The sequence below is a fragment of the Eublepharis macularius genome, chromosome 19 (assembly GCF_028583425.1).
Source record: "Eublepharis macularius isolate TG4126 chromosome 19, MPM_Emac_v1.0, whole genome shotgun sequence".
Lineage (NCBI taxonomy): Eukaryota > Metazoa > Chordata > Lepidosauria > Squamata > Eublepharidae > Eublepharis > Eublepharis macularius.
In genome coordinates this window covers 17099040-17125342 of record NC_072808.1, presented here as the reverse complement: position 1 = coordinate 17125342, position 26303 = coordinate 17099040, and the positions used below count along the sequence as shown (strand labels likewise).

General features: G+C 47.2%; 1 protein-coding gene across 1 annotated transcript in view; it reads right to left on the bottom strand.

Moving 5' to 3' along the window:
- Nucleotides 1-25930, bottom strand: part of KANK2 (KN motif and ankyrin repeat domains 2) — a 98739-nt gene extending 72809 nt beyond the window's left edge. The window contains exons 1-2 of the mRNA XM_055003271.1: nucleotides 25834-25930; nucleotides 21860-21907 (exon numbers count right to left, since the gene is read on the bottom strand). The gene's annotated coding sequence lies outside the window, so the exon portion shown is untranslated. The remainder of the gene's footprint in view (nucleotides 1-21859; nucleotides 21908-25833) is intronic.
- Nucleotides 25931-26303: the final 373 nt, after the last annotated feature.

Below are 26303 nucleotides of genomic sequence, written 5' to 3'. Positions count from 1 at the left end.
TCTCAACTCCCCTCTGTCTGGAGATCAGGGGGCGGGGCCACCGGCCATGTGACCATTTTTAAGAGGTGACGGAACTCTGTTCCACCGCATTCCCACTGAAAAAAAGCCCTGGTCACCATCGCTAATAGCCATCGCTGGACCTATTCTCCATGAATCCGTCTAATCCTCTTCTTAAGCCATCTGTGCTGGTGGCTATCGCTATATCCACTGGCAGTGAATTGCTCAATTTAATTACTCATGGAACAACTTCCTTTCGTGTGTCTTGAACCTACGGTCCATCAACTTCATTGGTTGCTGCCAAATGCCAGGGTTATGAGAGAGGGAGAAAAAGTTCTAGCTACATTCTCAATCTCAGGCATAATTTAATTAACTTCTGTCACATTCCAGTTTGGTGTAGCGGTTAAGAGCGCGGGACTCAAATCTGGAGAGCTGGGTTTGATTCCCCACTCCTCCACCTGAAGCCAGCTAGGTGACCTTGGGTCAGTCACAGCTTATAGGAGCTCTCTCAGCTCCACCCATCTCACAGGGTGATTGTTGTGGTGATAATAACAGCATACTTTGTAAACCACTCTGAGTGGGCATTAAGTTGTCCTGAAGGGCAGTCAATAAATCAAATATTCGTTGTTGTTGTTGTTGTTATTAAGTAATCTCTTTTCTAAATTGGAACACCCAAGACAATTTAGCTTTTCCTCACAGTAAAGGTGCTCCAACCACTTTGGTGGCTTTCTTCTACCCTCCTACTCTCATTATGTGCTATTTAAACACGTCCCATTATTCCAATAGGAACTTTCCCTGACATTCAGGCAATATGACCAAAGGCAGGCAATGGCAAACCACCTCTGTTAGTCTCTTGCCATGAAAACCCCACCAGGGGTTGCCATAAGTCAGCTATGAGTTGAGGGCACTCTCCACCACAAGAGGGGGAGATAGCAACAAAATGGAGAACTCCTAGCCACCCAGCTACCTCTGGCATGAAAGCTTGAATTAGATTCATGGATAGAGAGCCAGTTTGATGTAGTGGTTAAGAGCAGCAAGGCTCCAAAACTGGAGAACCGGGTTTGATCTCCCACTCCTCCACTTGAGGCCAGCTGGGTGACCTTGGGTCAGCCCCTCCCCTCTCACAGGGTGATTGTTGTGAGGATAATAATAACACACTTTGCAAACCACTCTGAGTGTGGCATTAAGTTGTCCTGAAGGACGGTATTTAAATTGAATGTCATTCTTATTGAGAGCCAGTTTGGTGTAGTGGTTAAGAGCGGCAGGACTGTAAGCTGGAGAACCAAGTTTGATTCCCCGCTCCTCTGCTTGAAGCCAGCTGGGTGACCTTGGGTCAGTCACAGCTCTCTCAGAGATCTCTCAGCCCCACTCACCTCTCAGGAAGATTGTTGTGAGGATAATAATAACACACTTTGTAAACCACTCCAAGTGGGCGTTAAGTTGTCCTGAAGGGCGGTATATAAATTGATTATTATTGTTATTGTTATTATAGTCAGTATGGTCTAGCGGTTAGTGTCAGACGACGATCTGGGAGACCAAGGTTCGAAACCCTATTCTATTATGGAAGCTTGCTTGGGCTAGTCACACCCTCAGTCTAACCTACCCCACAGGGGTGTTGTGAGGATACAGTGAAGAAGAGAAGAATGAAGTAAGACATTTGGGGGGAGTCTTAAAAGAAGTAAATAAAAATAAAAAAAATTTAGAACCCCAAGAGGTTCCCACCATCTTCCATCCACCTGGAATTTAGACCTCCCCATTTCTCACTTTAGATTGCCACAGGATTTAACCTATCCAAAGTTTTCACTTCTTGTTGCATGGTACCCTCCTTTTTTAAATCACTGCTTCTGCTTGGCCACCAAGCCCTGCTGAAGCCACAAGAGCCACGCCCTCAAAGAAGCTGGAAGCCATGCTTTTTCTCAGCAGGATAGAGCAAAGGCTCAAAGCCAAGCTACAAGAGACGAATTACACGAGGAGGAGCACATGAAGGGAGTTGCAATGTTAGCCGGAAACTGAGTTTAAAAGAGATCAGCTTCGTCAATTTCCCCTCTCTACAGAGCCTGCAAAGATCACTCCTCAGAGGGGTTGTTAATTTCCTCTTTGCCTCCTAGAAGGGGAGGTGAAACTGACAGAGACTTTTTCAGGCAAAGAGGAAATTAAGAAACCCTCTGAGCAGCCATTTCCCTAGCTCTGTAGAGAGGGGAAATTGACAAAGCCTTCCAATTGCTTTTAAAACTCAGCTTCCTGGCTAACATTGCGACTCCCTTCACGTGCTCCTCCTCGTGTAATTAATTTGTTGTAGCTTGGCTCTCACTTTATGGGGAGCTAGACTAGAATGAAGAAACTAGTCTCCAGTCTAGAAACAGCTTAGCACATGCAGTTTTATTTGTCAGATACAAGGAGAAGAAAAACGAAGAGATTCTTATAACCATGCAGAGGGTGGGAGGAGTATTGTAAATTAAGAGTGATGGGAGGTAGGTAAAGGTAGTCCCCAGTGCAAGCACCAAGTCATTACTGACCCATGAGGAGACGTCGGATCACGACGTTTTCTTGGCAGACTTTTTACGGGGCGGTTTGCCATGCCCTTCCCCAGTCATCTACACTTTACCCCCAGGAAACTGGGAAAGAATGATGGGAAGCTAGCTATAATGAACACTGTAATTAGCTGGATAGAACCTGGGTGTGAAGTTCAGAAAATCAGCATCTGTGATGTGAGAAAAATCCTATTAACTAAGTAGATTGATTACTGGTGATTTATCTTCTAGCAGGTGCATCCTTGTTTTTGTGAAAACCAAGGATGGAGTTTTACTGATACACATCGAGTCCATTCATACTTGCTTGCTCTGCCTCAGAAAAGTTCCCATGGGGCTAAGGCCATTCTACGGGGCAGGCCAGGTGCCCCTGTGGAACGTTCTGTAGTGAGTGAGAAGGGCACCATACTGTGGCCTTTTTGCGCTGTTGAAAGATCCCTGCGCTATGTTCAGTTGCCAGCAGAACTGAAATGGTGATTCTGCACAACACTTATGAAGTTAAACAAGGAAGCTGTGAAACAACACAGGAAAGAAGGATTTAAAGGAGGAGCAGGTCTGGGACACTTTGAGCCAAGCTACAAGTGACGCCTGACACAGGTTGGACTCTTGTCAGCTTCCCTCAAGTTTTGATGGGAAATGTAGGCGTCCTGGTTTTACAGCTTGGCTCTCCATTACAGCTGCAAGACCAGGATGCCTACATTTCCCATCAGTTTACGAGTCAACAACTGGGGTTGCAATCACCACTGGTATGGGAAATGCACAAATCACCACAAATCGGGTGTGGAAAATAAGAGGTGGAAAAACAACACAGAAAATACTAGAAAGCCACAGACCGGCGTGCCAGTTCTCAGCAAAAAGCATGTAAATGATGGCAACTCCAGGGAAGAACCAAACTCTGTAGAGGGAGAAGAACGGTGATTGTCGGTGGTGAGGGTCTAGAGTGTTTTTTTTTTAAATATATGAGTTTTGTGCAGGAAAACTTTGATAGAACATTATTGTAGTGGGCGGTTGCCATTTGAACCAGTTTGAAAAGAAACTTTTATTGAGCCGGAAGGAAGGGCGTGTCCAAGTCTCTAAGCTCTGCATGGTTTTGCGTGCCACTTCTCGGTTTGGCAATTGCACCAAAAGAGTAGTCTTGTGGAATGGGGACGGACAACGCTGCTCCTCCTCCAGAACATTTTTTTGGGTCAACTATCTTTTCTTCCCATTTCTAATGGCTATGGGAGTATTCAGAGCTCGCTGGCCTATCCGTACCTCTCGTCTACAGTGATGGAGATAAGAATCCAGCCATCAGCCTTTCTCCCCGTCCTTCCAACATCAACTGCAGATGGAAGAGGAGGAAGGGCAGGAGGAAGTGGCTGCTGGGAGAGGCGGCCGTGGACTATGGTCTTGGTAACCATCAGCTTCCAGACTTGGAACTGGAGATGACATTTTGGCCGAGCCGTGACTCTCATCTAGCTGCATCCTTATTCCCTATATGGAAGGATGTCTTGGCCGGGTCTTCGCATCCAGGACCTCGGCAGCTTCAAACTGTCACAGATCAGGGCTATTCTTAGCATCCGAAACTGGGGAGTGGAAAGAAGCCAGGACTTTGCAGTACAAAGGCCTGCTTGTGTGAGGAGGAAATGAAAAACAGCCTCCAAAAGCTTGAAGTTAAAGAGGATGGGAGAGGTTTGGATGAGGGCGAGGGAGTGGAGGAACTCGGGGAAGAAAAACAGATGAAACACAACAAGGGGAAGGAGGGAGATGGCTGAGAAAAACAAATCCAGCAGAGGGACTGGGAGCAGCCGCCACACCCCAAAGGGAGCCAGAATTCCAGAAAAGAATCTTCCTCCTCCATAGCCTATGAGTCACGCCTGGACCGGCCCCTGGAGGTGGGGCTTTCCCAGAGGCTAGAAGACGATTGCCTGGGAAGGGCAGGAGACCACAAGGGGATACTGAAGGCAGAGCTGGACTCTTGCCTTGCGAAAACTCACATGAGATTCAAGCCAGTCGAATCAGGAGTGGAATCTTATAAAACCGCCGGAGGGCCTGTTTTAAAACAGACTCAACTTTTTTGAACAAGGAGAACTTTTTAAAAAAAATTATTCGAATTGTTAGTCAACTGGCAATTTTAATTTTTGCATGCACGCCTCTAATTTAGACTCTGCTGGCTGAGCCATGTTGATATGGTTGCCAGGTCCAGGTTGGGAAATTCCTGGAGATTTTGGGGTTGGAACCTGGAGAGGGCAGGGTCTGGGGAGGGGAGGGGCCTCAGTGGGGTATAATGCCATAGAGTCCACCCTCCAAAGCAGCCATTTTCTCCAGGGGAACTGATCTCTGTGGCCTGGAGATCAATTGGAGAGATCTCCAGCCACCCCCAGGAGGCTGGCAACCCAACATGTTGATCTACACTGCCGTGACCTCCAGACTGGACTACTGTAACGCACTCCATTTTGGGCTGCCTTTGAAGACATCTCAGAAGCTTCAATTTGAACAAAAAGTGGTAGCAAGACTCCTATCTGGGCTCAGCGGCTCAGAATGGATAACTCCAGAGCTGTGTTAACTGTACTGGATACTTACTTATTTCTGGCCACAATTAAAAATGCTGGTTATCACCTTTATTCGTTTATACCCCGCCTTTCACCCCACTAGGGGACCCAAAGCAGCGTGCGTCATTCTCATCTCCTCTGTTTTATCCTCAAAATAACCCTGTGAGGTAGGTTAGGCTGAGGGCCAAACTACAAGTGACGAATAACACCAGTTCACTTGCCCTCCGCTTGCTCTCCACTCGAACCACTTGCCGTTCAAGTGTCATTTGTCACTTGTAGCTTGGCCCTGAGTGTGTGTGGCTGGCTCAAGGTCACCCAGTGAGCTTTCATGGAAGAGTGGGGTTTTGAATCTGGGTCTCCCAGACACTCCCAATGCTCTAACCGCTATGCAACACTGGCTCTACCTTCATGGGCCTCATACAGACCAAACCATATCTCCTGACATGCTCCCATGCACGTTAAACTGCCTTAAAACATTTGAGTTGGGCTCTTCAAAGGTCTGTATGTTACGACAAGAAGTCAGAATGCCAATTTAACTGGCACCCTTGATCAGTTTAGCAAAGTATAAAAACAGGCACTTCACTGAGCAGAAAAATAGCTCTTGAGTGAGTGTATTTCAGAACTCCATCATCTAGCTCCTTAGAACTATCCTCCATCCAAAATGCACAACTTGGGCACAGCCTTTTAATAGTTACGAAACTAACCATATACTCCATTCTTTGGGAAAATCATCATACTGTTGGCCTATAAAAGCATATTAACTCGAATTCCATAAAGAATGTCGAGAGTTTCACAACACCCACATTTGGCCTGAAGAACTGCTTCAGTTTGTTTTTAGAACTCGTTGCGTAAGTTTTTTTCCACCGTACTGGCACAATGCTGCCTGCCTGAGCTACACGGCGATCCAAATCATAGCTGTTCTTTTAACTGTAATGTTCTTTGGATAAAGCCAGACCACGTCCGGGGAGATATTTTAATCTCACTTTATGTGCCGCCCCACCACCCCCGATTTGAGGTTTCGTACGCCCAAATCGCTTGACAAGGGATCTAGGTGGGCAGATCTCCTATGGCCTTTCTTCAAAGAGGTGGCACAGAACTGCTAACTTGATTGGAGAATTGGCATGGGGCCGAACTGCCAAGCATTCCCCAGAATCTGTGTATAAAGTGTCATCGAGTAGCAGACAACTTATGACAACCCCATAGATATTATTATTATTAATTATTATTATTAAATTTACAGTCCATCCTCCCCACAAGCAGGCTCAGGGTGGATTACAAAATACAAATAAATACAATAAATAAAACAGTAAAATCACAGAATCACAAGATACAAGATCAGCGGCATAAAACATAGCTCCACAACCTGGTGTACCGGGGTGAGATTCCCTTCACCCTTCCCAGCAACCCATATAAGGAGAAGAGAAGGGGTGGAGACATGAGTTGATGCTCAGTTGGTCACTACTCATATGTGGGGGCAGATGGTCATATTGCCCCCACTGGTAGGAGACCGGCAGGAAAGTTAATTTAGTGGATCTAAAGGAGCCCCGTGGCGCAGAGTGGTAAGCTGCAGTACTGCAGCCCAAGCTCTGCTCACAACCTGAGTTCGATCCTGGTGGAAGCTGAGTTCAGGTAGCCAGCTCAAGGTTGACTCAGCCTTCTGTTCTTTCAAGGTCGGTATAATGAGTACCCAGTTTCCTGGGGGTAAAGTGTAGACGACTGGGGAAGGCAATGGCAAACCACCCCATAACAAAAAGTCGACCAAGAAAACGTCATGATGTGACGTCCCCCCATGGGTCAGTAATGACTCGGACCTTGCACAGGGGACTACCTTTACCTTTAAATACTGGCCTCAACCAAATGCCTGGCGGAACATCTGTGGCTTGCAGGCCCGCCAAAAGGACACAAGGTCTTGGCGGGCCCAAGTATCTTCCGACAGAGTTCCACCAGGTTGGGGCCCTGGCCCTGGTCGCGGCCAATCGAGCCTCCCTGGGGCAGGGGACCACGGGTAGGTGTTTACTTGCTGATCTAAGTGCTCTCCAGAGTACATACGGGGAGAGGCAGTTCCTCAGGTATGCTGATCCCAGTCCATTTAGGGCTTTATAGGTTTAAACCCAAACTTTGAACCTGATCTGGAACTCCATGGGAAGCCGGTGAAGCTGCTGCAGTATTGCAGATAGGCTTACCGTTGGCCTGCTTAGGGTGGACAAACACCCAGGGGCTTCGATCTGTTGCCAGCAGCTGCCCCAAACAGTGGTGAAAGAAAAATAAGGGAGGAGAAGGGTTCCAGCCTCGTCACTGGCATGCCATATCCATGTACAACCTGCAAGAGACAATGGAAGCTCTAGGAATCACCACAGAGTCTTCACTCTATGAGAAAGAAAGGAGCTTTCCAAGGCTGCTCTGTGTACTTCATAGGTAGGTTGGTTTATTGTATATGTCCACTGGTCTTTACAAGACAAAACGGATGTCACAAATTTACAACCATAAAATTCAAAAATTCTAAAATGACAGCATTAAAATTATTCAAATCACAAGCAATACCCAAATTTATTGCTCAGAATGATGAGCTGGGCCGTTTCCACACGGCTTACCTTATTCTGCAAAATAGCGAAATCACATGGGAAGACGCTGTTATCGTGTCTTCTCGCGCGATAACAGCATCTTCTTGCAAGATTTTGCGTGAGATTTCACTATTTTGCAGAATAAGGTAAGCTGTGTGGAAACGGCCATGCTTTCTTCGATACCGCACATGCTCTTATTTTCCTAGCAGCCCAGGCAAAAAGTGTCACTTTATAGGACACAGAAGCATCCACATCCGATACCATATGAACTGATTTATTGGAGTCGAGAAGGAGTGCGTAGTGTTTAAAACCTTGGATAGGTATTTCTTTCTGGGTTCCGCATATAAAGGACGTCAGAATATAATGAAGAAGATCCTCTACCAATCTTCATGGCTAAGCAGGTAGTTGAACCCAACCCACAAGCACAGTATGTATGTATGTATGTATGTATGTATGTATGTATGTATGTATGTATGTATGTATGCAGGGCTTTTTTTCTGGGAAAAGAGGTGGTGGAACTCAGGACTGCACAATGATGTCACTTTGGGTCAGCTGGAACAAGGGGGGAGTTTTTTAAAGTTTAAATCACCCCTGGTAAAAATGGTCACATGGCCGGTGGCCCCGCCCCCTGATCTCCAGACAGAGGGGAGTTTAGATTGATCTCCGCACCACGGGCACAGAGGGCAATCTAAACTCCCCCCTGTCTGGAGATCAGGGGGCGGGGGCACTGGCCATGTGACCATTTTCAAGCGGTGCCAGAACTCCCTTCCACCACGTTCCAGCTGAAAAACAGCCCTGTATGTATGTATGTATGTATGTATGTATGTATGTATGTATGTATGTATGTATGTATGTATGTATGTGTGTATGTCCTTTATAGTCTGCCTTTCTATACATACATACATTCTATACATACATACATAACAGAGATTAGTTCCCCTGGAGAAAATGGCTGCTTTGAATGGTGAACTCTATGGAATTATACCCTACTGAGGCCCCTCCCCTCCCCAACCCCACCCTCTTCAGGCTCCGCCCCCCCAAATCTCCAGGAATTTCCCAACCTGGACCCGGCAACCCTAATAGAAGTACATATTTAAAGCAACAGATAATATCTAAGGCAACATAGTGATGAAGTCTACGGTCCACCACATGTATATAAGCCAGGCTAAGGCAGGAGCTTACTGACAGTAATATATGAGAGTCTGTAGCATCCAGCTGACGTTACTTTGGATGGATTATTGGCAATACAAAGTGGGGAGGGAGATTAGAATAGGTATTACTTTACTAGGGCAGGAGCACCCATATTGCAAGATTTGCATGGATGATGCTGTAAAGGCAGATCTGGAATTCCAGTCCCAACGAAGGCATTTGATGTACTATTTCCATGCGCTTCGTGTTTGTTTGTTTTATAGGCCACTCTGAGCTCAGCTGTGGTACAGTCCCAGTTGATCTCTCCTCCAGCCTCAGTGATGTTACAGTGGCAGCTCCAGTACAGATTTCTACATTTCCTGCTTAAGATACAATCCTACTGAACTGGTACGAAATGTTTGTTAGATGGTACACTATTCCCAGAGAATCAGTAAGGGTTATAGTGGACAGTGTTGGAAACGTCAATGCACGGATGTAATATTTTATCATATATGGTGGACATGTATGAAAGCGTGAAAATATTGGATAAAGATACAGGAAGAGATGCAGAAGATTTTCAAACTCAGATTTGAGCTAAATCCAAAAAATATGCGATTAAACATCCTACCAAATAATGTTAGAAAAGAACAGGGAGATCTTTTCCGTTACATGGTGACAGCAGAAAGAGTGCTGTAGGCAGCAAAATAGAAACCAGATATGTGCCCTGATGTATCAGAGTGGATAGATAAGATCTATGAATATGCATCAATGGCCAGATTAACTACTAATGTACATAATAGACCAATAGCTGGATTTGGGGGGAAATGGAAGGATTTCTTTGACTACTTAGGCCAAAATTAAGATTAATTTATATAACTCAGTACAAAAAGAAGAAGATAAAACACAGGGAAAAGATTAACCAAAACAGTTGATGTTAAAGTTTGTATAAGTAACAAAGGAGAGGGAAGGAGAGCTATTTCACGATTCAGTTTTGCTATTATAAATTTTGATTGTATCTTTCTGTTAAAGGTAAAGGTAGTCCCCTGTGCAAGCACTGAGTCATTATAGACCCATGGGGGGACGTCGCATCATGACATTTCTTGGCAGCCTTTTAATTATGGTGGTTTTCCATTGCCTTCCCCAGTCACCTACATTTTACCCTCAGGAAACTGGGTACTCATTTTACCGACCTCGGAAGGTTGGAAGGCTGAGTCAACCTTGAGCCAGATACCTGAACCCGGCTTCCGCCAGGATCAAACTCAGATCATGAGCAGAGCTTGGGCTGCAGTACTGCTGCTTACCACTCTGCGCCACGGGGCTCCTTATCTTTCTATTAGTTTAATCTAATTTCAAATGGAGCGCTTGTATAAGTTTTTATGCATAAGTTTTTATGCACTTTCCATTGCTATATCTTCTTGTTTTAAATAAAATTTCTATTAAAAAAAATACAATCCAACAAAGAGTATCGCTATAGAAGTCCCATTGTAGGAGATGGCTCATTGGAATGTGTACTGGATTTTTTCCCATCTCTCTGTGGCAGGGTGCTTCTGAATCTGTCCTGCTCAAGACTGAAGTCAATGTGTAGGCTTCCTCAGCTTTATACTACCTACCATATGAAGGGTCTGTGATGGTAAAGTTTGGAGTGGACACCCGCTGGCCAAGGGTATAAATTTAATTTATTTGAACTGCAGCACACAGTTCAGTCAGGCATCCCTCTGGGAAGCAAGCCTAAGCAAACCTCATCTTCCCAGCAGCAGGTCAAATCTGACTGCACGTCAAAATGTCTCTGTTGCTCGGCCACTAGGTGGAAACTAACAGGAACACATATTGCAGCAACAAATTCCTCAACTCCTGGTGTGAGGATGTGGTGGAGAAGGGCATCAAGTCATAGCTGACCCATGGCGACCCCTAGTGGGGTTTTCATGGCAAGCGACTAACAGAGGTGGTTCGCCATTGCCTGCCTCTGCAGCCCTGGTTTTCCTTGGAGGTCTCCCATCCAATTACTAACCAAGATAGCCAGTTTGGTGTAGTGGTTAAGAGTGCAGGACTCTAATCTGGAGAACCGGGTTTGATTCCCCACTCCTCCACTTGAAGCTAGCTGGGTGACCTTGGGTCAGGCACAGCTTCTCGGAGCTCTCTCAGCCCCACCCACCTCACAGGAGGATTATTGTTGTGGGGATTATAACATACTTCGTAAACCATTCTGAGTGGGTGTTAAGTTGTCCTGAAGGGCAGTGTATAAATCAATTATTATTATTATTATTATTATTATTATTATTATTATTATTATTATTAATGTTATTAAGACCAATCCTGCATAGCTTCTGAGGTCTGACAAGATCAAGCTCATAGGAACTGTGGAAAAACTAAGGGTGGAATCCATAGTTGGAAGAGAAGGATATATCAAGCTGCAACATGAATTCAGCAGCAGGTAGCTGAATTAACTTATTGGGAGGTAGCAGGGCGGTGTGAGCACTGCTCTGGGATGCAGTTGGTCCATTCAGCTTGCCCACCTATTTTGGGGCAGTGTGCAGAAAAAGGGTGGGTTCTCACTCCAGAACAGCCCTGACGTGGATAGCCCAGGTGAGCCTGTTCTAAAAACCCAATAAATAATAATCAAAAATAACAACCATTGTTTTAAAATCAGGACCCTGTGAGCTTGATTCGGGAGATCAAGCAGCCACTTAGGTGGCAGAAGGAGCCCAGCTCTGCACTCACCATTTCCCAGTGTGTGAGAGACACAGGGCCAAGCTACAAGTGATGAATGACACTTGAACGGCAAGTGAACAGACTCACGTGTATTCCTCCCTGTTCACTTGCGCTCCACTTGATCACGTAGTGTAAGTGAACAGGGAGGAATACACATGAGTTTGTTCACTTGCCATTCAAGTGTCATTCATCACTTGTAGCTTGGCTCACAGCCCTGGGGCAGGCAGAGTCCACCAGGGAGCGAGAGTGATTCTTCATAACAGTAAAAACAGGAACTAGAGACATCCTTATGTATTTTCTGGCCTGTAGATAGGTAATCGTATCTTGGAATAGATGAGATGTTTGCCTTGGACCAGGGAGATCCAAGTTTGAATCACAAAACCTTAGAAAAGACTCTCATACCAAACCTCACACATACTGTTGTTAGAGAAAAATGAGAGAATCTCCCAAACAAACCTGCTGCCCCGAGTTTCCTGGATTAGGGACTTTCCCACACACTTGATTTATTCCCAATTTTCTTAGCAGTTGATCTCCAAGCACTGGAATCAATTTGGGTACAGTTCTTCCGCACATCTGTCCTCCATTTGCATTTTCACAGTTGTAGAGTCGGTTTATTTTGTTCTGCATGCACCTTAAAGAATCAGGATTTTCAAGCGAGGGTGCTATTGTAACTGGTGACACCACAGCACCCCCTTCTTTTTATTCTTTGTCCATGCTTATATCAATAGATCAATTTAAGGGCTGAATTTTTTAAAAGAGTGAAAATAAACACATGGAGAAATCTTTGGATGGGGAAGCCTAAAAGAGAAGCAGCTCTGTCACCCATACCTAGATTACCTACCCCTGTCCAAATCAGAGAACCTTGTCCAGGCTTGACAGGAGGCAGAGGCCGGCACCAGCAGGGGAAAATGACATCTGTTGGGACGGAGCCCAGAGCAGCAGTGGCTAGGTGATTTTCAAACCACGCTTCTTTTTCTGGTGTCAGAAGTGGCCACCTCCCACCCCTACACCTTTTACTACAACATTAGGTCGATCTATCAATATGAAATTGACGATTTTTTTAAAAAGTAATTCTCTATCCCTTTCCCTTGTGGAGATCCACCCTTTTCCCTTACAGCTCCACAAGGAAAAGGGCCAGAGACATGATTTTTAAAAATGACAGCTGAGAATTCAGAGAGCCTGCTGCACCTATTATTCCAATGGCAGGTTGATCCATTGATATGAAATTGACAATTAAAAAAGATCAAAACAAAATCAGGAAATGGTGAGATGGCGATAACCGTCCATTCATCAAAAAAGTGGGTTAGATGTGGGCAGGAATAAGTGAGACAAACAAGACTGGGAAAAAAACATTATGCATGAGGAAAACAATGACTCAAAATCATCTTCCAGGAAATGATCAGGGTAAAGGTGGTCTCAAAAAACCTGGAAACAATCCAGGGGAAAACCAAAAGACTCAGAAGCGAAAACTATAGGCAAAAAAATGCACGTGGAACTTGGGGATAAATTAAAGCAGCGTGGAGTCAGAAGTGACGGACAAAATCCATGCGGAAAACTCCTATGATGTTACAAATCTGCCTTGTTTACAGTGTATTTTTGCCTACTTTTTACAATCTGAGAACAGATCGTTTTAAAAAAACATACTTTTCTCTGTCAAACTTCAAGAGGCGATGGACAGACAAATGATCGACCTTTGGGAATGACTAGTGCAGGGGCTCTCTTTAGAGTCTGTGGGAACCTTTCGAATTCTGACGCAGGGTGGAGCGCAAAACCACAAAATGGCTGCCACGGACAGTGGAAAAGGGGTAATTTTAAAAAACACCGGAAAAGAGGTGTAAAACTCCATTTGTGCTCCAATAACCTCGCTGAGCATTAAGAACCAATTGTTCCCACTGTAATTATATATACAAGAGTAAAAACCTACTTTCCTCCTTCCTTCCCTCTAATATCAGTAGTTAGTGTCTGGAAGCAAACCTTGAGATTCCCAAGGGGAGGTCAGTAAAAGGGTACCACCCTTAACCCATTTCTACACATTTTCCCTGACCAGAACTGAAAGCAAACCCTGCATGCTTGCCTAGGAAATGGAGATTTCAGATATTTACAGTCCCTTCCTCTGGATGGAAAGACGCATAGCCTAGATACAGTTTCAGCCCAAGAGTGGAGCCTCTGGGGGTTTCGGGCAAGTAACCACTCATAGTTCAGGTCCAGGGGCACCTTAAAGACCTGGCAAAATCGAAAAGAGTCCAGTAGCACCTTTAAGACTAACCAACCTTACTGTAACATAAGCTTTTGAGAATCACAGTTCTCTTCATCAGATGCATCGGACGAAGAGAGCTATGATTCTCGAAAGCTTGTGCTACAGTAAAGTTGGTTAGTCTTAAAGACCTGGGAATCCAGTTGGTCTTTAAGATGCTATTGGACTTGAATCATGCTTTTCAACTATAGACCCAGATGGCTACCCACCGGAGACCACCCACAGTGCTGAGGAGACTGGCTGACCCAGACAGCCTGGTGTCCGGCACCACTCTAGGTCACTTCATCAAGCATATGCCGGGCAATCCCCCTCCTCTGCTCCTATCAGTCATGGCTACACCCCCAATCCAGAGAGACCCCCCTCTAAGCAGCAGGGGGAGGCTTTGGAAACAGCTTCTGGTATTCTTGCCCTTGTCCTTCCTCTTTTCCGGTAGAGGGATTAGAGTGCCAGACTAAGATATCACTGTTTGATTGTATGTTTTTATTATATATATTTATTGCATTGTTACCCGCTCTGAGCCTGCTTGTGGGGAGAACGGTTTATAAATCAAATCGATCGATCGATAGGATCTGGAAGAAACGGGATCAAATCTTCACTCGCCGTGACCAGTCATTCTCTAACCTCCCTCGAAGGATAGTTATGAGAATGAAACAGGGAAGGGAGAACCACATATGCTGTCCTGAACCCTCTGAAGAAGGGCAGGTTAAAGACATACTAGACATAGAGGCAGACGAGAAAAGGCACTGAACATATTGTGTGATGTGGCCGCATAGGCACAAGACAGGAAGACAAACAAGAGCGAGTTTGTTTTCTTCCGAAGAGATGAAGACAACTGGAAAGAGAGATGGCTGCTAGAGGCATGAATGCTCCTCCACCCCGACTTTTGGCAACCTGAATTGTGTATAGATTCCAAAAAAGCAAAACCTTAAGGCTACAGTGGAACAAGAGAAATATGTACAGGCAGCACCAGATGGGATGCCTCCCTCAAACCCCGTTCAGCTCTCTAAAACATTATTGTCTATTTTCAGTGACCAAAGAATTCAGTGAGCCACTATTCTAAACCTGTATTCAATTCCAAACCAAAGTTTGCTCTGAACAAACAAACCCAGCTTATTCTTGGGCTTGCCCTCTTGCACATGAGGCCATAACTGAACTTTATGATCTGTGATGCCCAGTTGGGGACACTTTAACATACTGGAATCTGTTCCCAGCTCAGTAATTGGATTTTTTAGCCAGGAGTCAGAATCGCAGTAACTGGGCAAGAAACAAACCACAGTTTATTATGGCTCATGATGACATTACAACAAGCAGTCTTCCTAAACCAGAAATTCTTAAATAGCAGCTCAGCATGCAAAATGACGCAGCAAGGAAAGGAAGATACATAGAGCTAAGCTACAAGTGATACCAGTCATGTGTTTTTTAACGTGTCGGGGATGCAATTTTACCTGGGAACAGTAGTTGAAAATAGCATTAGTGCAGGGAGGCAGGGAAGAGCTTTTCAAAGATAAATTTTCAAAGACAGAGCTGTGTGGATCGCTGGGGGAGAGGAACTTTAAAATTGTTTTCTTGCAATCTCAACCGAGAGAGGAATACAGGACCCTGTCCCTACAGCGAGGAGGCAGGGGAGGAGAAGAGCTGACAGTTCATCTCTCTGTTGAGACTGCAAGAAAACAATTGCAAAGTTCTTGCGTGGCTCTGTCTTTGAAAAGCTATTCTCCTTCCCCACCTCCCTGTGCTAGGGACATGATGCTGTTTTCAGCTACAGTTCCCAGGTAAAATTGCATCCTCGACACATTAAAAAATACATGAGTTGTAGCTTAGCTCATAGGCTCGAGCTCAACTCTGGCCTGATGGTGACATCTGAATGCAGTCTAGGCATGCATGCGAAAGGGATAAGTCCATTTGCCTTGGCTCACGATAGAATTATAACACAGATATTGAGAAGGAGATACAACAAATGCTCTCCAAATTCTCAAGGGTTTATGTGCATGTGCGCTTGATTCAGTCTGCAATATATCTATGGCTGCAGATGGGTGGAGAGAGATCCAAGGTTGGATCTATGAATCCAGCTGACGTCTGAAGCAGCGGTTCAGGTAAAACACATACAGTTCAGACTTCACAAAAAAACAGGGTTTATTTAAACTACAGTTGGGTAGTGAAACCAGGATACAGTTCACAGGCAATCACTAGGACAACTGCTAGTTTGTCTCAACAAATGGTGGTTTAGTTGCCTTCTGTCTGTAGCCTGGGAGGCATTGCGAGGGAACAAGCTGGGATTTCTGTGTGTGCACATCCCGCAAAATTATGATAAATCAGATCTTGGAGCGGCCCACATTTAAGTCATCACGTTAATCAGAGTGAGTCTGATTCAACTATGATTCTGCAAAGGCCTCGACTGAGTCACAAAGATCTGATCCAGTCTTTCCACGCAACGATGTGCCCGTTTCTCAGCACGCTGCTCGGCAGAGCTCCTCCCGTCCAAACCTCTCTCCACCCAGCTGCCTTTGGCCATGGCGTCCTCCAGCTGCCAGGCACATATGGACCCAATTAGGCACTGCCTGCAAGACCTAGGAACTCAGCCGCTGGGTGGGGTCTCCTTGGCAGCCTGCCTTCTGGCTCCGTTTCTTCTGCTCTGCTCAGATCCCACACCTCCTTCGTGGCCTCTGCACACGGGAAGAGGGAGCTGTTTATATACACAGCACGGAGCATGCGGCGGCCTCTGAAGGCAAGGGTTACGGAGGAAACACGAGGAAGAGTTTCATGTGTTTCAAAGGAAGCCCCAACCGGGGCAAGCAATCCAGAGCACGGGCCTTTGGAGGCCACGGCGCTGTCTGAAGGGATCTTGGCTTTCAGGGGCGAGGGCCCATTTGATTTCATGTTCGTCACATCCAAGACAAAGTGGAAGCTTGGTATTTAGGGAAGAAAACTTCCCGCATGGGGGAGAGGGGGATAAATGACTTCCAAGCTCCAGGGTGTGCAAGAGAAAAGGCTCTCAGAAACCTTGGCAGAAGGCAACTGCTGCCAGCCCCACCCTTTGAAGGGGGTGGGGAAGGAATGGTTTTTAATACAGTCTCCAGCGGGCATGAAAGAGCCGATTGTGGGATCTTGCCGAACTGCCCACGACCGCTGACACAATGAAGTCCTTCAGCGGCAAATGCCAGACCTTCGACCTTCCGCCTCAGGGGCAATGCCTGCTGCCTTCACGACTCTAGAGCAGCTACTCCGGCACAGTCCACGAATCGTGTCCCTTGGCCAGAGAGTCGGCACTGCCCATTAGAGGAGGCAGCGGCTGCGGCGGAGCTGCACATATCTGGATGGGGCAGAACTATGCAGCTAGCAACGCTCCATGCCAGAAGAAACGGTGTCACTAAACAGAACCAGACAGGGCCTCCACAACATGCATAGTTTTTCTGAGCAGTCAGCAGGGGTAGAAATGTGATTTCTATCTAGCCGGCCCCTTGGGAGTCAAGTGAGGTCTCCCCTAACTTTCCCCTTTTCACATGCAGTCCGAGGTTTATTTTCTTCCCCGTTTCTGGCATCGACTGCCATGTTTGCAGAGCCGACCCATCTGGCTTGAAATGGCTCTTGGACCTCGGCACGGCTTTTTTCTGGCAAAATGAGTCACAACGGAGACTGACTAATATGGGGGTGGGGAAGAACTTTCACCCGCAAACACCCAAGGGGACGACGAGCCGAGATCTTTGCACTTTCCCTGACCACAGATGACTTCTCCAGCTACCCCTTACCTAGCTCTCCCTGCCCGCTAATAACTCACTTCTGGCACAGTAAACATTCTCCCACACGAAGATTAAAAATAAAGCCTATAAATTGAGCGATGTTGCAAAACAAGCCCACCTGTGCATATTGCACGGACTCGCATTATTTCCCTGAACATAATTTCTATTTCCTTTATATGGAATTTGCTGTTCATCAGGAAAGGAAGCTCCGTGAATCACTGCAAAATGTTTTTAAAAGGGGTGCCTGAACCACAGCTTCTTTGGTGAAAATAGACACGTGCCATCGGTCTATACCTAGAGTTCACACTTTCTGCTCCCATCTCATAGTGTTGCTGTAGGGATGGAAACGAGGAGAGGAGAACAATATAAACTGCTTTAAAGTCCCTGTGACCGGAACCGGACCCAAAGGGACCTGCCCAGGTTCAGACGACTGAGCCAACCCACATGGGCCCACTTTGGGGGACAACAACAACACCACCACTTGATTTATATACCGCCCTTCGGGACAACTTAACACCCACTCAGAGCAGTTTACAAAGTGTGTTATTATTATCCCCACGACAATCACCCTGTGAGGTAGGGCTGAGAAAGCTCTGAGAGAGCTGTGACTGGCCCAAGGTCACCCAGTTGGCTTCAAGTGGAGGAGAGGGGAATCAAACCTGGCTCTCCAGAACAGAGTCCTGCCGCTCTTAACCACTACACCAAAATGGCTCTCATGTGGGGAGGTGGGAATAGCCTGGGAGTGGCCCATTGGTTCTGTGTTCCCAGGAGGGGAAACTGGCCCTTCCTCTGTACTCAACAAACCAAGTGTTCTGGTGAACTTCTGTGGTACAGCTGGCACCTCCCCAGCTTGCCACAGATACCATCTCTGCTAGCCTTGAGGAGCCCCTCAACACCAGCAGTAAACCCATCCTCAGAAGCAGCACTTCCCATTACAGAGAAAAGCGGGTATACGTGAAGTAAAAAATCAATAAAAAACAGCTTACACCTTCACCGTTCAAGCAAGTTCCCTATCCTATCCTAGTTACATCTTCAGTTATACCTTCAATTTATATACTGCCCTTCAGTACAACTTAACGCCCGCTCAGAGCGGTTTACAAAGTGTATTATTATTATCCTTAGCAAGCACATTAGAGCTCCCTTAACAGACAGCACTCCCAAAAGCCATTCTCACTGGCAGAAGTCACCCCAAACAGGCTTTAGAGTACCTTTCCTTGGACAGGTGAAAAGCCCTGTGGTGCAGAGTGGTAAGCGGCAATACTACAGCCCAAGCTCTGCTCACGACCTGAGTTCGATCCTGGCGGAAGCCGGGTTCAAACAGCCAGCTGAAAGCTGACTCAGCCTTCCATCCTTCTGAGGTCGGTAAAACGAGTACCCAGTTTCCTGGGGGTAAAGTGTAGATGACTGGGGAAGGCAATGGCAAACCACCCCGTAAAAAGTCTGCCAAGAAAACGTCGTGATGCGAGTCATGCGACGTCCCCCCATGGGTCAGTAATGACTCGGTGCTTGCACAGGGGACTACCTTTACCTTTAACAGAAAGATACAATCAAAATGTGTAATAGCAACATAATTGGACAGGTAAGATTTTCAGGCAAAGGTGGGTGCCATGTCGGAGTTCCTCTTTCAGGGCAGGCAGCCAGGCTACAGGGTGAGTCCCCTCCGTTTCTACACTACACTCGAATTTGGTTCGAGAAATCTTGCTATTGAGGTAGCAGGAAAGTTCTGTGGTGAAGCATAAACATTTCTTCACCCGGATTGCTCGATGCGCTCTTTTTAAAAAACCCAAACCTGCTGGCCTCACATTCAGAAAATTCATTTCCCTGTTGGACAGTCTTGAGCAATGGTGGGGAGAACTTCCGGAGCCCTAGGCGAGCGACGCACTCCTGCTGAATCCCCCAAAGCCTGAGACCGAGAAAGGAACAAACCCAGAAAGATCGGGCAGGGCCGCATCCAAGAGGCCCAAGGAAGAGATTCAAGATCACCAGCATTTCTGCCTCTCAACCCTGGAAGGCACCCCTAAGGAAATGTCCTTAACTCGTTCCGACCAACAAGGCAGCAGGCCCTTATGTCAAGGGTGGAAACTCTGAATTTGTTCCATCACCAAATCTCATGTCTGGCTGGCTTGCAGCTGGGCCAAGCGAATGCTGCGAACGAGGTGCTTGCAAAATCAATCTGTGAACAAGGTACCAGCCGAGGAGGCATTTGAGAAGCCCGGCGGGGGACTAAGCTAGTCACCATGTCCAATTCTCTCCCACACCGAGAGTCTCAGAGTCGGCTTCCTCTTGTGTCCATCTGTCCCGTCCCCCCCAACCTGGAAGTTTGTTCCTAACTTTTGTCATTGACAGCTTTAAAAAGGGATTAATTAGACAGCTCCATGAGGCTACTAGCCATGGTGACTAAAGGGAACTTCTACTAGGGGTCCCAGATGCCCGCCGGTGGCAGGCAGCAGTTTATCTGATGGCCCACTAGTCACTGGCCACTAGCCACTAGTCACATCAGCAGGAGATTTCCAGCCACCCAGAGATCGCTTTCCACAGGCAGGCACCCCGGGAATATGCATGGATGCATCCCAGAAGTGACATCATTACGCCAGCTGTGGGAGTGCTCCTGTGCTTCGTTTGGGGCCAATTCTGCCTTATGCAGAATCTGCCTTATGCAGAGTGCGGAAGTGCTCCCGCAGCCAGCATAACGACATCACTTCCAGAAGTGATGTCATCACATTAATGCCGAGTGCCAGGTCCCCCCAACCTCCCAGCATAACGGCATCACTTCCGGAAGTGATGTCATCTCGTCAATGCCGAGTGCCAGGTCCCCCCCACCTTCCAGCATAACGACATCACTTCCGGAAGTGATGTCATCATGTTAATGCCGAGTGCCAAGTCCCCACCAACCTTCCAGCATAACGGCATCACTTCCGGAAGTGATGTCATCTCGTTAATGTCGAGTGCCAGGTCCCCCCCACCTTCCAGCATAATGAGATGACACCACTTCCGGAAGTGATGCCATCTCGTTAATGCCGAGTGCCAGGTCCCCCCCACCTTCCAGCATAACGGCATCACTTCCGGAAGTGATGTCATCTCGTTAATGCCGAGTGCCAGGTCCCCCCCCCCACCTTCCAGCATAACGGCATCACTTCCGGAAGTGATGTCATCTCGTTAATGCTGAGTGCCAGGTCCCCCCCCGCACCTTCCAGCATAACAGCATCACTTCCAGAAGTGATGTCGTCACATTAATGTCAAGTGCCAGGTCCCCACCCCCAACCTTCCACCAGAAGGGTAAAGGGACCCGGCAACATTCAGAGACAGTAGACCTCTGAATAGCAGCACCAGGAGGCAATATCAGACTCGATGCCTCCAGAGTAATTGGTTGGCTACTGTGTAAGACAGGACAGTGGACTAGATCAGTATTTCCAAACCTGTGTGTTGGGTCCTAAAAGTAGGTCAAGAACATCAAATTAAAGTTTGTGACACCGGACTTTTAAATAATTTAATACCAAAAACGTAAGAACTGGAATCTGATAGTTGCTATTATTCACATATTATTCACAGTAAGTATATCTCTGAAAATACATTGTCTGTTTTGCAGGACTCACAGAAATTTTCATTATGTAATTCTCTAGATTGTCTTAAACATTTTTTTCAGCAGGCAATGGCCAACCACCTCTGTCAGTCTCTTGCCATAAAAACCCCACCAGGGGTTGCCATAACTCAGCTATGACTTGAGGGCACTTTCCTCCACCATCATACATTTCGAGAAAGCAAATCCTTAAGAACTATTTCACTTATTCGAAAAGAAAATATATATCTCATAGGAGTTTTCTTTGGTCCTCCTCTAAATGTCCAATGGAAAAAGTTGGGGGAAAGTTTTTTTTAAAAAATCTTGGATAACTGATTCCCCTCCCACCACCACTATCTATTCCTAAGATTTCACAGTTCTACTTAGCTCTGAAGCTCATAGAGTGATCTTGGGACCTTCTCTCCAGCTTATATTATACGGTTGTTGTGATAATACAGCGGTGCGGAGATGCCTGCATGTTGTCTGCTGTGGGGCGCCTACCATTCTGTGGACCAGGAAAACCATTCTGTGACACAGGTGAAACTGGGCCCCCTATGTGGCCGACGTGTAAAAGCATTCATTCACCCAATATCCTGCCTAACTCGGCCTTCCTAGTATCACCTGACCCGCTGTTTCATTTTTGCCCATGCTCCAGAATCCCCCCTATTCTCCTGGGTCAGAACAACACAGCCTTCTGCTGAAATCAACCCAAGCTACAGTAGAGCGACAGGAATCCAAGCAAAGGAATTCACATCCATAAACACTCTTCAAAATCCCTCAAGATAACAAGGGGGCAGTCTGCCATTGAGAACCCTTGGATAAAGACAACAAAAGTTAGATAACAGCAAGAAGCCATACCTGGAATTGCTGTAGAGCTGACACGCTTCTCTGTGTGTATTTTCCTTCCTAGAGAACAGAGACACAGACTGCATTCAGTTTGGTGATGCGGTTAAGAGCGGCAGGACTCTAATCTGGAGAGCCGGGTTTGATTCCCCTCTCCTCCGCTTGAAGCCAGCTAGGCGACGTTGGGTCAGTCGCAGCTTCTCAGAGCTCTCTCAGCCCCACCCACCTCACAGGGGGATTGTTGTGAGGATAATAACAACACACTTTGTAAACCTCTCTGAGTGGCCGTTAAGTTGTCCTGAAGGGCGGTATTTAAATCGAATGTTGTTGTTGTTGCTATTAAATTGAAATTTAGAAATGCCCCTTTGTAGTGGGGAGGATGTTGTTACTTGCTCAGGTGCTCCAAACCAAGCAGCTTCCCTTTCTGCTCTTCGTACAAGAGGAAGGCAGAAGGGGAAAGAACAAGAGGAGGGCAGGGGCAGGACCACCTTTTGACTTCCATGGTGTCTGAATGCAGTCCCTAAGGGTTTGCTGAGATTTTCTACAGCAAGACGTGCATAATTAGGATTGGCTGCCTAGGGAAAAGGGGCTTCCCCACTCTATAGATTCTCAGTACTGCCAATACTAGACTGCATTAGATTGACTGGAACCTGGGAACAACTGAAGTGCACAGAGCTGCTGTATTACAGCGGTTAGGTGGCTGGGCTGCAAATCAGCACTCTGCTGGTTCGAATCCCACTACTGCCGCAAGCTCAGGAGGTGGTCGTGGGTAAGCCACTCCTTGCAGGCCTAGCCCCTCAGCTGATATGCGGGAATAATAAGAACACTGACTTGGTTCGCTGCTCTGAGTGGGGCACTTATCTGTCTCTAAGAGCGGAATATAAGCATAGTTATTATTATTATTCTCACTAGACAGGTGAGAATAATGTACTTCACTCTGGAGAGTTACCAACTTTTCATCACTCTAGAAGGGTTCCTTCTACAAGCATGGCCTCAATTGTTGGCCAGCAGACAGCTGCAACAGAACAATTAGACCGTGCTTTAGCTTAAACACCCATTTATTAAGATACTAAGCGTAAATAGCTGAAGGTAAATTTTCTACTACACAATCTTCCAATCCAGGTTGTTGTTGTTGATAATGGTAATAACAGCATTCAATTTATATATACTGCCCTTCAGGACCACTCTGAGCAGTTTACACAAAGTGTGTTATTATTCCTGAAAAACAGTCCTGAAAAACACCAGGCTAACAAAACACTCCACACCCGACAATAGCCCTGCAGAGAAGATTAGCACATCAAGCACCAATCCATATGCAAAAGAACCTCCTCAGGATACAGTGAAGCCTCCCGCCATTAGCATTCCACACCCTGTGAAACTCTTACAGGATGACTCAGCTCAGTCCCACCCCTCCTGAGTAGATATAAATGACCTGCCACATCTTTTCCACACTGTGACACTGAGAGATCTCTATCTTTTGGTGCTACACCTCTGAAGATGCCAGCCACAGCTGCTGGCGAAACATCAGGAACTACAGTGCCAAGACCACGGCAATACAGCCCGGAAAACCCACAACAACCATGTGTTATTATTATCCTCACGACAATTGCCCTGTAAGGTGGGTGGGCTGAGAGAGCTCTGAGAGAGCTGTGACTGACCCAAGGTAAGCAGAGGAATGGATACATGTTTTGGTTGTCCTCCCCACACCAGTCTCCTATGCCAGATGAGGCTTGAATATGCCACCATCACCGCCCCGTCCCACCCACCATTTCCTCTTTCCTTAAAGCAATTCTCAGTTGCCCCCAGCATTCCACGCCTCCTACAGCATGCTCTTCATTCATTGGGTTAGAGTGTGTGTGTGTCCTTCTTAATTTACAACCAATATTCTTCTGTGTACCAAGCATGGAAAAATGCAGACGAAGCTCAAAAACGAAGTTTGCCCTTCGACTGAACGATGACATATAAACCATTTCCCAACATTGCATCCCTTTCTAGTGTGACTCAAGAGCAAGCTGTGCGCTGAAGATGCGGGGGGGGGGGGGTACTTAATTCGATGAGACCAAGTAAACAGGTTGCAGCCAACAACACAGCTGGGGGGGGGGGCAAACCCCATTTCTCGTACCAGATGTTGGTTTTTATTGGTGTTTTGTTAGTTTTACTGGGGGATTTAGCAGGACCCCAGTGGTTTTGACGAGTATACCCCTTCTCTCTTTTCATACAAACAAACAGCGTCTATTCCCGTGGGTGGAGGATAAAGAACTGAAGTTGGGGAATGACAGTACAGTCAAGAGTGGCAAAAATGCAGGCCTAGCCTCCAGTGACTGGTACACCATAGAAAAGAGTCCTGTAGCATCTTTAAAACCAACCAACCAAGTTTATTGTAGCATAAGCTTTCGAGAACCACAGCTCTCTTTGTCAGATGCATCTGACAAAGAGAGCTGTGGTTCTCGAAAGCTTATGCTACAATAAAGTTAGTTAGTCTTAAAGGTGCTACTGGACTCGTTACTATTTTGCAAGTACCGACTAACACGGCTAACTCCTCTGGATCTATGGCACAGCATAGAGTACATGGGGGAAGGGGGGTATGCCCCCTGGGGCTTTAGCTGTTTTTATTTACTTGAACTCTTGCCCTGCTAGGAGGACCTCACGGACGTTTTGCCAACGTGATACAAAGCAGAGGCCAGTTACCATAATTCCCAAGCAGGACGTTTGAGAGGCACAAGGGTTTCTTCCTGACATCTGCTTGGTTAACCTATGGGACATTCAGCCACTAGAGATGGCATGGCCAGAAATGCTCATAAACAAACAGAAGGAAAGATTAAAGGGACGTAAGGATGCTACCTATATATAAGAGCAAGAGTCAGATCCAGATGCACTTTGAAGAACAACTAGATTCCCAGGGTATGAGCTTTGAGAGTCAAAGCTCTCTTCTTCAGATACATTTAAAAATGGAACACTGTTACTTTAAATACCCCTCCCACCTTCAGACTGGATAAAACCTTACAGGCTTCCACTTCTAAAAGCAAGAGTCCAGTAGCACCTATAAAACTAACAAAATTTGTGGTAGGGTGTGAGCTTTCCTGAATCACCGCTCACTTCTTCAGAACCGATAAGACTAACAAAATTTGAGGTACGCTATGAGCTTTCCTGAGTCACAGCTCACTGAAGAAGTGAGCTGTGAGTCAGGAAAGCTCACAATCTACCTCCAATTTTGTTATTCTTCTAGGTGCTACTGGACTCTTGCTCTTTTCTCCTACTATGGACAGACTAACACAGCTACCCATCTTGACCCACTTCTAAGAGTATCTGAATTAGCGAGTTTTGACTCTCCAAAGCTCATCCCCAGGAAATCTAGATGGTCTTTAAGGTGCTCCCGAACCCAAATCTTGCTTTTCTACAGGGGGAGGCACCTGAGCCTATATATAAAGCAGCAAGCCAAAGCGACAACCTTCTCCATGGTTCGGAGCATCACCAATATTCATGCCCAGCACCGGTGCCGCTGCCGAGAAGACCGGGGCTGCCCCCCTCCACTAGCGCGCCTCCTCCAAAACAGCTGGCCAGCTGCTCCAAATTAACAGTGCAATCCTAAAAAGGGTTACTCCAGTCGGAGCGCGTTGATTTCAATAGGCTTAGGCTGGAATAACTCTTTTTAGGATTGCGCTGTCCGCCTCCCAGCCCTGCGGGCGCTTTCCGGGGACCGCCAGGCCGCCCCTCCCTCCTCGCCTCCCGCCCTGCTCCAGCCTGCCGGGGGGGATTGGCAGCCGCCCCCAATTCACGAAAGCCTCGTTGGGGCGCCCCAGGCAAGCAGCGCCCGCTTGGGCCGGGTCGGGGCGCACAGGGGCTGGGGAAGGCGGAGAGGCGAGGGTCCCGCCGGAGAAAGGGCGAGAGGCGCGTCGACGTGGCCGCCGCGCCGGGGAAAGAAACGCGCCTGCCCCGGGATGGCCGCGCCCTCGCTCCGCACCGCCCGCTGCGCAGCAGCCGCGACTCACCCGCTGCCACCGCCGGGCGCCCCCCTCGAGGCCCGAGCCGAGCAGAGACGCCGCCTCAAGCCCCCCGCAGCAGCAGCAGCAGCAGCAGCATCCTCGCCGCGGCGCGCCCCGCTCCGTCTGGCCGCCGCGGTCCCTGCGCCGCCCCAGGCTCCTCCCCGGCCCGGAGGACGGGCGCAGCTGGCGGGAGGACGGGCCGAGGACGGGGGGAGCCCGCTTAACCCCACCCGGGGCGGGCGGCCCGAGCCGAGGCGGGGATCGGCCGCGCCGAGAGAGGGGCGAGGATTGCGACCGGCTTGCGCGCTTACTATTCCTACAGACCTGCGTACAGGCTTGCACACTTATCTTCACTGGCTTGCACGCTTATAATTCCTACAGGCTTACATACAAGCTTGCACACTTATTATTTCTACAGGCTGACATACAGGCTTGCCCACCCTATTTCTATGGTCTTGCAGACAGCCAAGCGCGCT